This window comes from Cricetulus griseus, assembly GCF_003668045.3.
Source record: "Cricetulus griseus strain 17A/GY chromosome 1 unlocalized genomic scaffold, alternate assembly CriGri-PICRH-1.0 chr1_0, whole genome shotgun sequence".
NCBI lineage: Eukaryota > Metazoa > Chordata > Mammalia > Rodentia > Cricetidae > Cricetulus > Cricetulus griseus.
Window position 1 is genome coordinate 245,564,511 of NW_023276806.1, and position 11,025 is coordinate 245,575,535.

Here is an 11,025-nt window from a genome sequence, read left to right on the forward strand (position 1 = left end):
CGGGGCCGCTTGTTTTCTCCTGGCCTGTTAAGCTAACAAATAGGGATGAAGGCCTCTAGAGAAAACTCTTAATCATGTAGGCTGAAGGTCCTGGCAGATTCTGCCCCTCTTACATGGCCATTGAGTAATCAGTCAACTGGGTTGAACTTCTGTAAGCATGAAACGGTCCAAAGAATAGGTCTGGAGGAGAGTGTGTGTGGCAGGCTTGGGATGGCTGTGAAGAATGGTGGACTCAGGCCAACCCTGTGTCTGTGTTCTGAAAGGTAATGTGGTGAGGGATGTGCAGACTCAGAAAGTTGGGTCATCAGGGATGTTTCTGGAGACCCACCTGTGTGCTCAGGGATGTTTCGGGAGACCCACCTGTGTGCTCAGGTTACTGGGTGGCTGAGAATTGAAGATCCACAAAGCTCAACCTGGAGCTTGAAGCCTGTGTCTGTTGGGTCTGTAGAATATAGAAATAATTTTGACAAAACAATGCCTTGGCTTTATAGGGGATGACAAAAATTTATTAAACACTTGTAAAAGGATAATTTTAATAATGTTACATGCAAACACCAATTCTAACAGAAGTGAATGGTGTCGGTGGAAGTATAGCAGATGCTGTATGTGTGCATGAAAATGTCATAATAAATCCTGTTATAGGAGTAGTTAATAGATGCTGAGAAAAACTTTTAGGTGTTAAAAAGTATTGCTGGTATAATCACACATGCCTATGACAATGTAAGGACCCGATGGAGTCTGCTACTGGTTTCTACCTGTTTATGTTGACTTCGCTAATGAGTAGGACTGCACTGCTATTTTCATTCATCCCTGAGCTTCTATAAGGTTACAATAAGGTTGTTTATTTTTTTAATTCTGGCCTTTTGTTTAACTACCTTGCCAAGGAAACTACAACAGGAAATTATTTTAAAGATGAATTAACTACCTTGTTGCACATGCCTGTTTTCATCTCTTAAATGATTAATTTTATTCAATCTTTTGCTAAGTGAAAGAAGTCATCCACCTTCCTCCCAGTTCCAGCTCTGTGGTGATAAATACATCGAGACTGGGTGACTCTCTACTTTGGAAGGCTACAATGTCATGAAGAAGACAATCATGAAATGACACGGAAGTGCAGCATTCAAGAATGGGGGACTTCAGTAAATTCCATGGGGAAATATTTGGAAACCACACACAAATATGCTTCCTATGTGGCCTAATGACTGCTCCTTTCTATGCAAACAAGTGACCGTCATCTACATTTCTCACACATGTGAGAAACAGCGTCATTTAGATAGCCCAAATGACCTAGATGTCCCTTAACTTATAAATGAGTCAATAAAATGTAGCAATTTTGTTTATAATGATGGGTACTAAAAGAACAGACTGCAACAGGAAAGAAGAACTGATGCATGTTTCAGTGTGTGTGAACCTTGGAAATAGTTGGCTAAGCAGAAGTCAGTTACAAAAGCCATTTCATGAATATGAGATTCTATATGTTCAGGAGACGGCTAACACGGGCAAATCTATGGGCAGAGTTGGCTAAGGCTTCTGGGTGGAAGAGTAGTAAGTGGCTGACAGCTATTGGCTCTAGCACTTCCTTGGAGCTGACTAAATTATTCATTCTAAGTCTGTGAACAATTGCATATTGTCTTAGTTAGGATTACTATTGCCGTGATGAAACACCATGATCTAAAGAAATTTTGGGAGGAAAGGGTTTACTTGGCTTATGTTTCCACATCACTGTTCATCATTGGTGGAAGTCTGGGCAGGAACTCAAACAGGGCAGGAACCTGGAGACAGAAGCTGATTCAGAAACCATGTAAAGGTGCTACTTACTGACTTGCTTCCCAGGGCTTGCTCAGCCTGCTATCTTATAGAACCCAGGACCACCTTCTTATGGATGGAACCACCCACAATGGGCTGGGCCTCCCCCATGAATCATTAATTAAGAAAATGCTCTACAGGCTTGCTTATAGCCTGATGTTATTGAGATATTTTCTCAGTTGAGGCTCCTTTCTCTCCAAAGATTCTAGCTTGTGTCAAGTTGACATAAAACTTGTCAGCACAGACATCTCTGTAAATATACTAAAAGCCATTTAATCACTAATTATTATTATTTATTTTGAGACATAGTTTTGCTAAATTTCCCAAGATGATCTTGAAGTCCTAAGTAGTTGGGATTACAAGTGTGACCCACCCTCCATAATTATGTAGTTTAATATCTGCTTTTATGTGTATGGAAGGGGAACCTGTGTGTGGGTACACATGTTCACACATGTGTGGGTACACTGTATATGCATGACTATAGTGCCCAAGATTGACACTGGGAATCTTCCTGCATCAGTCTCTACCTGATTCACTGAGACATCACCTCTTGGTTGAACTCAGAAATCACAATTATGGGGAGGTCTAGTTAGCTACCTTGTTCCAAGGAGCTTCTGTCTGCACCTCCCAGCCCTGGAATTACAGGCAACCATCATGCCCACCTGAATATATAAATCCTCTGGAGACCCAGGCTCCAGGCATCATACCTGCATGGCAAGCACGTTATCCACTAAGCCATTCACACAGCCACATAATTATACACTTTAAACAGCTGACGTGTGAGAATCATCTTAGTGTGCTGCTGTATATCAGTTTGTTCCTGTAGACAATGCACTCAGGACAATGTCAGGCACACAGTGACTGCTGCTCAAAGATTGGCTTGTTATAATTGATGTCACATGAAATCAAGAGACCATCTGTCACTTGCTAGATTAGAAAATAGTAAACACTTCAGTAATACACAGAAATGGCTAGAGTATCTGCACTTGGAGTCTCCTGTGCTGTAGGGGGATGTATTTGTGTAGGCTCATGGCTTTACTTATCAAATAATAAATATTCATATTTTGATTCAATAATTTAAGATAATTTTTCTCTGCTCCTTCTGGAAAGGTTTAAATTACCAAAAGACCCGAGGAATTATTAATATGTGTCTGGTTAAATAAATGATTGTGCAGTCATACAAGGAAACCTTATGAGGCTGTAAAAAGGAAACAGGGACTTTGTGCAATGAGCTTATCGCTAAGATATATTATTAAGGAAGAAAAATGACAAGGCTTATGGTGTGCTGACATTACTGTAGAAAGTAATTTATGTATGTGATGATAGATGCTTATGCACACACATTTATATTCATATTTATGCTTGTATTTGCATGAAATACAAATACAAATATGCTTGTATTTGTATTTGTGGAAGGAAACAAGGGAATTAGTAGGGATTGGAAACCTCAGGTCAAAGAAAGACTTTCATTTGGTCCTACTTGCTTTTTGTATTGCTTGAAATTCCGGTTTTAGTAAAAAAACGTACTACCTTTTCTTTTGTGAAGACAAATTGTCAGGTAGCTCAGGCTGGTCTTGAACTCACCAAGCAGCTGAGAAGAATCTCGAACTCCTGATCCTCCAGCCTTTATTTCCTAAGTGTTGGAATTAAAGGTAAATATCACCTTACTTAGTTTATGTGGTGCTAGGGATGATACCCAAGGCTTCCTACTTGCTGGGTAAGCACGCTGCCAACTACGCTAAATACCCAATAAAATGTTACTTTTCAAATTACAAAATAAATTAAAAGAAAGAAGAAAGATAACTGAGGTTAGCAAAACTTCAAACCAAACGACTTGGCATCTGGTCACACTTTACTCAGTGGCCCCTGATTCACACATTGACTAGGAAGTTCTAATGTCCCGCATGCCCTTCCGTGCTATGGGAAGTACCTAACCAGATGTATTCCCCTGTCACCAGTGCCAGCGCCAGCGACCGAAGAAGCAGACCAGGGGAGAGTCTTCAGGTTAAGAAGGACATAACTCGGGTCATTCGGTAGAAGCGAAAGCCATCGGTTTATTGCAGCCAACAGTTTATATACAAGAGGAGATGGAAAAACACCACCTGCTAGCAGAACGCATTCCCACGCCCCATCATAAACAAGAAAACCACAACCCCCGCCCATGGCCAACGAAGCAAGAAGGGGATAGGGGCAAAGCATAATGTTTCAAAACAAGAAAGGTCCATAACAGGATGCTGATACTAGTGGGCGAGGCCAGGAAAACAGGAGTTACCTGTGGTTATGCTGGAAAACAAATCACAGAGACCCCGTGGGGACTGGGTCCCAACATTGCCCTTCTTGTTACTTATGAACTAATGAAGGGAACAGGAAAACTCAAATAATGATACTAGAGCTTAGTGTCCAGGAGTCGTGCATGGGCTTTGATGGACTGGGCCATAATGGTGACCAGCATGGTAACCCAACCAGGACACACTGCAGCAAGTGGAAGATCTCAAAGCTTTTGAGAGAAGACCTATGGAGTGTTCTCATGCTTGCATCCTGCCACTGGACATCGGAGGATGCTTTCCACAGTGATATCTGAATAGCTACTGGTGTTTGGAACTAGTTAATCGATCCTGAGACACAGAAGGTACTGTTCCTTCACACAGCTACTTAATTTATTCATTTTTCACTATAGGCATATTACTGGCAAGTGTATTGTTTGTCAAAATACACAAGAGAGTAATTGCACCATCAGTTATAGCCTCTTAATGTTGAACAGTATTAGCAGAATACATAATGTCTTTTTGATGATATAGGAAGACTAACTTGTAAACCTGGGCCTCATGTTTAATGACAATCTACATTCATTATTTCAGTATCTAACAAGTCTTTCTCTAAATAAGCAATACAGTGCAAAGCTGTAAAGGATTCCCTCTGTCGCTGGATATGTGGCAGTGATGTAACAGCTGAGACAAAGTGTCCTGTAGTTACCCAAACTGTCGTCACGATGATGTCTGAGTTATCCATGTTCTCACATCATCCAGTTTTTCTCACATACCTGTGCAAATAACAAGTCAATGTCTATATTAAGCAAAGAGGGAAATGCTGGGTGGACTTGGTTGCCCTACACTAGTATTTTAGTAAGATCCATTTGTCATCCCCACAGCTCTTTCAAACCACCAATGATGTGCAGCCTTCATTCTTAACTCCTCCTTCAGTCGTACAGTAAGAACACTAGATTCTGTCCATCTCATGGAAAATATCACCATTGTGCTGCAAGAGGTTATAGGTGTTGAGAGAAACAACTTTTGTTAAACTAAACACTGAATTACTATGGTTACATATTTCAGTTTATTACTTTGATGTAATACTAAATATTATATAAAATTGTCTGTGCGCCTGTGTGTGTGTGTGGTGTGTGTGTGTGTGTGTGTGTGTGTGTGTGTGTGTGAGAGAGAGAGAGAGAGAGAGAGAGAGAGAGAGAGAGAGAGAGAGAGCAGGTGCACGTGCCTATGCCTGTGGAGCAAAGGACACACGTGGAACATTTTCCTCTTTTGCCTTCCACCTTACCGCTTACCTTCTTTCGATGAATCTGGAGTTCAGTTTCATCTAGAATGGCTGGCCAGCAGCTCCCAGGTCCCCCTTGCTTCTTCTCCTTCTCTGCAGCACTGGAGCTACGGGATCCACCATCACAAGCAGCTTTTTATATGGCTGCTGGAGATCTGAACTCAGGCCCTTGGGCCCACACAGCAAGCTCCTTAACCCACTAAACCATCTCCGGAGCCCTGTCTTAAGAATTTTAAGAGTGCCCTTAAGTCTTTTAAATGTACAAGTTTGGTAAGATACATTGTGGTGCTATGTGGTTTTTGATCCAGTAAAGCTTTCCTGGAGATCAGAAAAGCAAAGCAACCAAGCTATCAGAGAGCTTTTATGTCTACCAAGGCTGGAAGGAGGATCTTGTACTCAATGTGGCTGGAGACTCATTGCCCTGAGACTGAATACTGAATGCCTTATAAGACCCTGGGCTCCTTCTTATACACCTCTCTAGTGCTGGGATTAAAGGCATGGGCTGTTTCTCATTTAGACTGATTCACTCTCATGTAGCCCTGGTGGCCTTGAACTCAGAGATCCATCAGCCTCTGTTTCCTGGGTCCTGGGATTAAGGGCATGTGCCACCCCTGCCCAGCCTCTATGGCTGACTACTGTGGCTGGCTTTGCACTCTGATATTCAGTGGCTTTTTGAGATCATAAACAATGCATCACCACAATAAATCTCATCTGGAAACTTGGCAGGCACTGTTTTTAGACAGCTGGAGTTGACACTGATGTAGACATGCCCCACAAGTATACCGACAGTCCCATGCATCACAGTGTAGATTGGAGCCACGCCACAAAGGGAGTCTCGGGTCCTCACTGTAATGGAGTTCTGATGAAACACTGCATGATGACAGTCTAGAATCAAACTTTGGGATGATTTTGTTTGTTTTAAGATACCTGTTTGCTAGAAGATTTCTGTGAAGGCTTAAGTTACTTCAAGCAATCTTTTAAAATGAATTTGTGATAGGACAATGTCAAAATTTCAAACATAGAGCAAGAACCATGTTTTGTTTTGTTTTTAACAAGGTTGCCAACAAAGTTGTGTTCCCCTTGCCTTCACATGTATAAGAGTTTACACTTTGAACTGTGGCAATAAAATCCTCTGCTCTTTTAGTTGGAATTCTACATATTGTTCATTCTCATATTTGCTTTATTTTCTGTAAAATTTGCAATGTGATGTACACACACACACACACACACACACACACACAGCAGAATATCAGCTGCAAACAATGAACTTATGATATTTTCAGGAAAATGGTTGGAACTGAAAATCTCTGTTAAACAAAATAAGCCATGCTTAGAAAGACAAACGCGTTTTGTTTGAAATGTAGACTCTAGCGTTAAGTGTGTGTGTGTGTGTGTGTGTGTGTGTGTGTGTGTGTGTGTGTACATCATTAACCTAGGAAGGAGATCATTAAAGGGTATAAAGAGACTTTAAGGAAGAGGGGATGGAGGAAAAGAGGGTAATAGGATATATGACACAGGAAGGCAGAAGGGGCACCATTTGAGGGGGGAAGAGACTAATAAGAGGCAAGGGGGCAAGGAAAATGGGAGAGCAGCAGGAATGGAGAAAAACTGGAGCAAATTATAATGGTATATTTGTACTAAAACTCTATAAAAATCCATTCATTTGTATGCAAAATTAAAGATGTAGAAAAATCAAATCAAATATGTTCTAAACTTATTTTTGAGATGTGGTAGTGTAACCATGAAGTCAGCAGGGGGCAGTACAAACACCTCCTTTGCTGTGTGAGGCCAAGCTTGGCTGATGAGGGTGTTGGGTGGGGTCTAACTTTATCTCTGTGATGTCACTGCGGAAAGCATTCGTGACTTCATGTATTCCCATTATTAACTAGACCTCCTAGGTAGATTTAAATTTTTATTTTTGTTTTAATTTTGTATTTTAGAAAAGGAATCTGATTATAAATGAACATGGGCTAGAAACTGTTTATAGTGAACAATTTCTTATGAACTGTCTTCTAGGAAAGTCTGCATCCTCCACCACCCCACAGGCTTGGCCAACAGGACCATCAAAATACACTGGCTTTGGGGAAAAGCTTTGTTCTCTTTTTAAAAACTGACTCTTCTTCTTCATTCAGACAAAACTAGGTACTGATATTTTAACTTACTATATACGTGTGTGTTTATGTCTATATATTTGCTATTATTGTTGGCTGTTTATTGCTTTAGGAAGTGGAGATTGTTTGACTATCCACAACCCGAGAAAAACAAAATCCTTAAGATATGTCCAGACCATTTATACCGTAACTTCACAGTCTGAAGCAATGCCACACTACACCGCACTCAGTAACTCCAATCAAACACAGTCAGGGGCTAGGCTTGTAGGAAACTGGCCAAGTACACTATTCATTTGTCCCTTTGACATCTTTCAGTCTCAACACTCAGCTTTGACAAAGAAACTGTCTTCTGTCTGAGTTTAGTGTTTCTGAAATACATTCCTTGGGATTCTTCAGCCTAGCACCACAGAGTGATTGGCTAAGGTGGGATCTGCAGTCAGAGCCTCTGCCTATTGGGTGCCCAGAAAAGAGCCCCACCCTCACCAGCAGATTCATAGCTACTGGTCTCCACTGTGTTCCCCCTCCCCCTCACCCCTGTATCGATCACCATTGCTGCTCAGATCAGTTTACCCCCCTCCCCCACTATCTGAGCAGGTGACGGCAGAAAAGCCCTTATGACGAATTTTAGAAAACATCTTGATTTGTTGCTGCTGTTGATGTTTTTGATTTGGGCATATTTAAAGCGGACTTAAACATTTTTTAAAATGTGTATTGGTGTTTTGCCTGTGTAAGTGCATCATATCCTGGGTTCCCTTGGAGGCCAGAGAGGGCATGGGATCTCCTGTTTTAGATGGTTGTGGGCCACTGTGTGGGTTCTGGGAATCAAACCCAAGTCCTCTTGAAGAGCAACCAGTGTCCTTCGACACTAAGTCATCGCTGCAGCCCTAAAATGTTCTTACATTTACGAGTTTGTAGTTGGACATTTAATTTGTGTTAGCCACACTGTCCCCATATTAAATGAATTTTGAGCTCTGAGCTCCACCCTAGCGCTGACACTCTTTCAACCTTGTTTTCACATCGCATCACATTTCATTTTTAGCAAGGAAAATCTGACCTAAAGTCTTAATGGACTGAAAAGTCTGCTTCCTTTTCTGGTTTGCAATTAAAATATTAAAATTTAACAAAGACATTACCTTTCTCTCCTGGAACCACCAAAGTAAAGGGAGTACAGTCTGTGATTTCAGGGTATTGTTAATTAATCTTCCAGGAGCTTCATTTTCTCCCGTCTGTAGTATGGGAATAGCAGTCAGCTCTGTCATAACTAACAACATTAAATGCATGAGAGGGTGAAAATTGCCCAATGTGCAAATAGCAGGCCATCAATCAAATCCATGACATGCAGACACAGTCAGATAGATGGCCGTGCCTCCTTACATCTGGAACTTCTGTGTTCTTTAAGCTATACATATTTGGCTAATTTACTTACATCACTTTTGACTATAGCAGGTGCCAAAGTGCACTGCCCTAAGGATATTACTTTGTTAACATTTAAAAATATTCAGCTTTAGCAGGGCGTTGGTGGCGCACGCCTTTAATCCTAGTACTCAGGAGGCAGAGGCAGGTGGATCTCTGTGAGTTCGAGACCAGACTGGTCTACAAGAGCTAGTTCCAGGACAGCCTCCAAAGCCACAGAGAAACCCTGTCTCGAAAAACCAAACAAACAACCAAACAAAAAAAAAAAAAGTTCAACTTTAAGGGGAAAAAATGTTCAGCTTTAAACACCCTTTTAAAGTCTATGACAGTGGAAAAGCCAATTTTAGAAAAAGTTCTTGAGCCTCAAGCTATGCATGGCCAAATAACCTTGTGGAGGTTTGGGCATCAGACTCGACGAATTCACACAGGATCCTGAGCTGCTCCAGGAGCTCATGTGAGCCTAGGCAGGCACCTGACCAGGGCCAGTGCAACCAATCATGACAGAGTGTGGCTGCCACACCCACCTGCCCACCACTTGTCCCCTGGAGAGGAGCCAATGTGTCTGTTTTTCCTACCAGGCTGAATTCTGTGTTAGCTCTTCCTGGAAATTCCTGTGCCTGGTCATGCAAAGTGACAATGCAGGCCAGTATAAACCAGGTTCACACTTAGCAACAGCAGTGTGTGTGTGTGTGTGTGTGTGTGTGTGTGTGTGTGTGTCCAATTCTGGAATACTTTTTGTGGTTGGTTAACCAGAGAGATTGTTTTGAAAATGCCTTATAAGCATCAGGATCCCCTTTATCAATCTTATAAAAGCTTGCAGTTCTCTGAAAGTTACAGGCAGAGGTACAGGTAGGTTTGAAGTCATATCAAATCACATTTATATTTGAAACTAGACTGTGTGGCTATTCTAGATAAAGCAGTAGGTATTTCTGCACTTCTGTTTTTATGTCTTTTACTCCGCTGTTGAATTTTAAAATTAGAGCTTCCTATACACTTCTCTTGGAGGTTGGCTGAATTCTAGTTATGCACCCTGGCTTATCTTCTGCCATTTCCAAAGTTGTTCAGTGGAGTTTCACTCTTGCCAGCTGTCAAGCTTTGGAGCTGGTAATGAATGTGGATGATACACTGTTTAAGGATTGCAGTGCAAAATAAGAAACTGAGACATGAGGAGGGAGGGACAGAACTCATCTACAGAAAAGCATGTTCAGCTTTTATGTTGTAGTTTTGAGAAAACTTAAAAAGTGGGCCTATATCGAAGCTTATTGTGTAAGTGTGTGTGTGTGTGTGTGTGTGTGTGTGTGTGTGTGTGTGTGTGTTTCGGAGAGACAGCCAATTAAAAATATCAAGATCAGTAAAGAAAGCCTGTTGGAGGTTCTGATTTTCTGAGGTGACTTCTCAGCTTTAATGTGGGGTGTTTAATGTTTACTTTCTTTCTAGCCAATCAGCATCCTCTTCATTTAAAAAGATGCAAATATTCCACGTTTTGGGGGCAGACAGGCATAGTATAGGATGTGACTTTATTTTTCTTCTCATTCTACGTACATGTCCTAATCCACTTTGCAAAAAGCTCAGTGTTCGCCCATGCAGAGTACAATTCAATATTAATGCATCTAAAAAGTTGTGCAGTGCCAATCATAATGGAATCAGAATATTTCTACATCCCCCTAACCCCCAGCGCTCCATATTCCTTCATCCTGGGCCATCACTAATCTATTTCCTGTCTTTGTAGGTTTGGGATGGTGCAAAATGCGTGCCTTTTAGAATGGCTTCTTCCACGGAGAACCCAGTATAGCTTAAAATATTTGACCATGACCTTCTGCCTCTGAAGACAAATGTTATTCTTGCGTTTCTTGTTGAATTAGAAAACAAGAGTACAATTTGCATAAGGCAAAATTAGAAACTAGTTAACACAAGTGGGCCTGTTCTTCTACCACAGAAGGAAATCCATATTGCCAACGATAAAAAGCAGGCTGTGAAAGCACCGGGCGCTGAGCAGTGTACGTCATAAGGTCCCTTGGGCGCAGGGGTGGGGGAGGAATGGGGCAACGGTACTGTAGAAAAGAACTCTTAAGTTTAACAAAGAGGATTCATCAAAAGGGAGAAGGAATCAAAGCGTTGGGCAGCTGTCTTTTAAGAGCAAAATTTC

The 11,025-nt window shown here is 41.5% G+C and overlaps 1 pseudogene; it reads left to right on the top strand.

The window, feature by feature from the left end:
• The first annotated feature begins 3,744 nt into the window (after window positions 1-3,744).
• LOC113832510 lies at window positions 3,745-4,639 on the top strand (annotated as a pseudogene).
• Window positions 4,640-11,025: the final 6,386 nt, after the last annotated feature.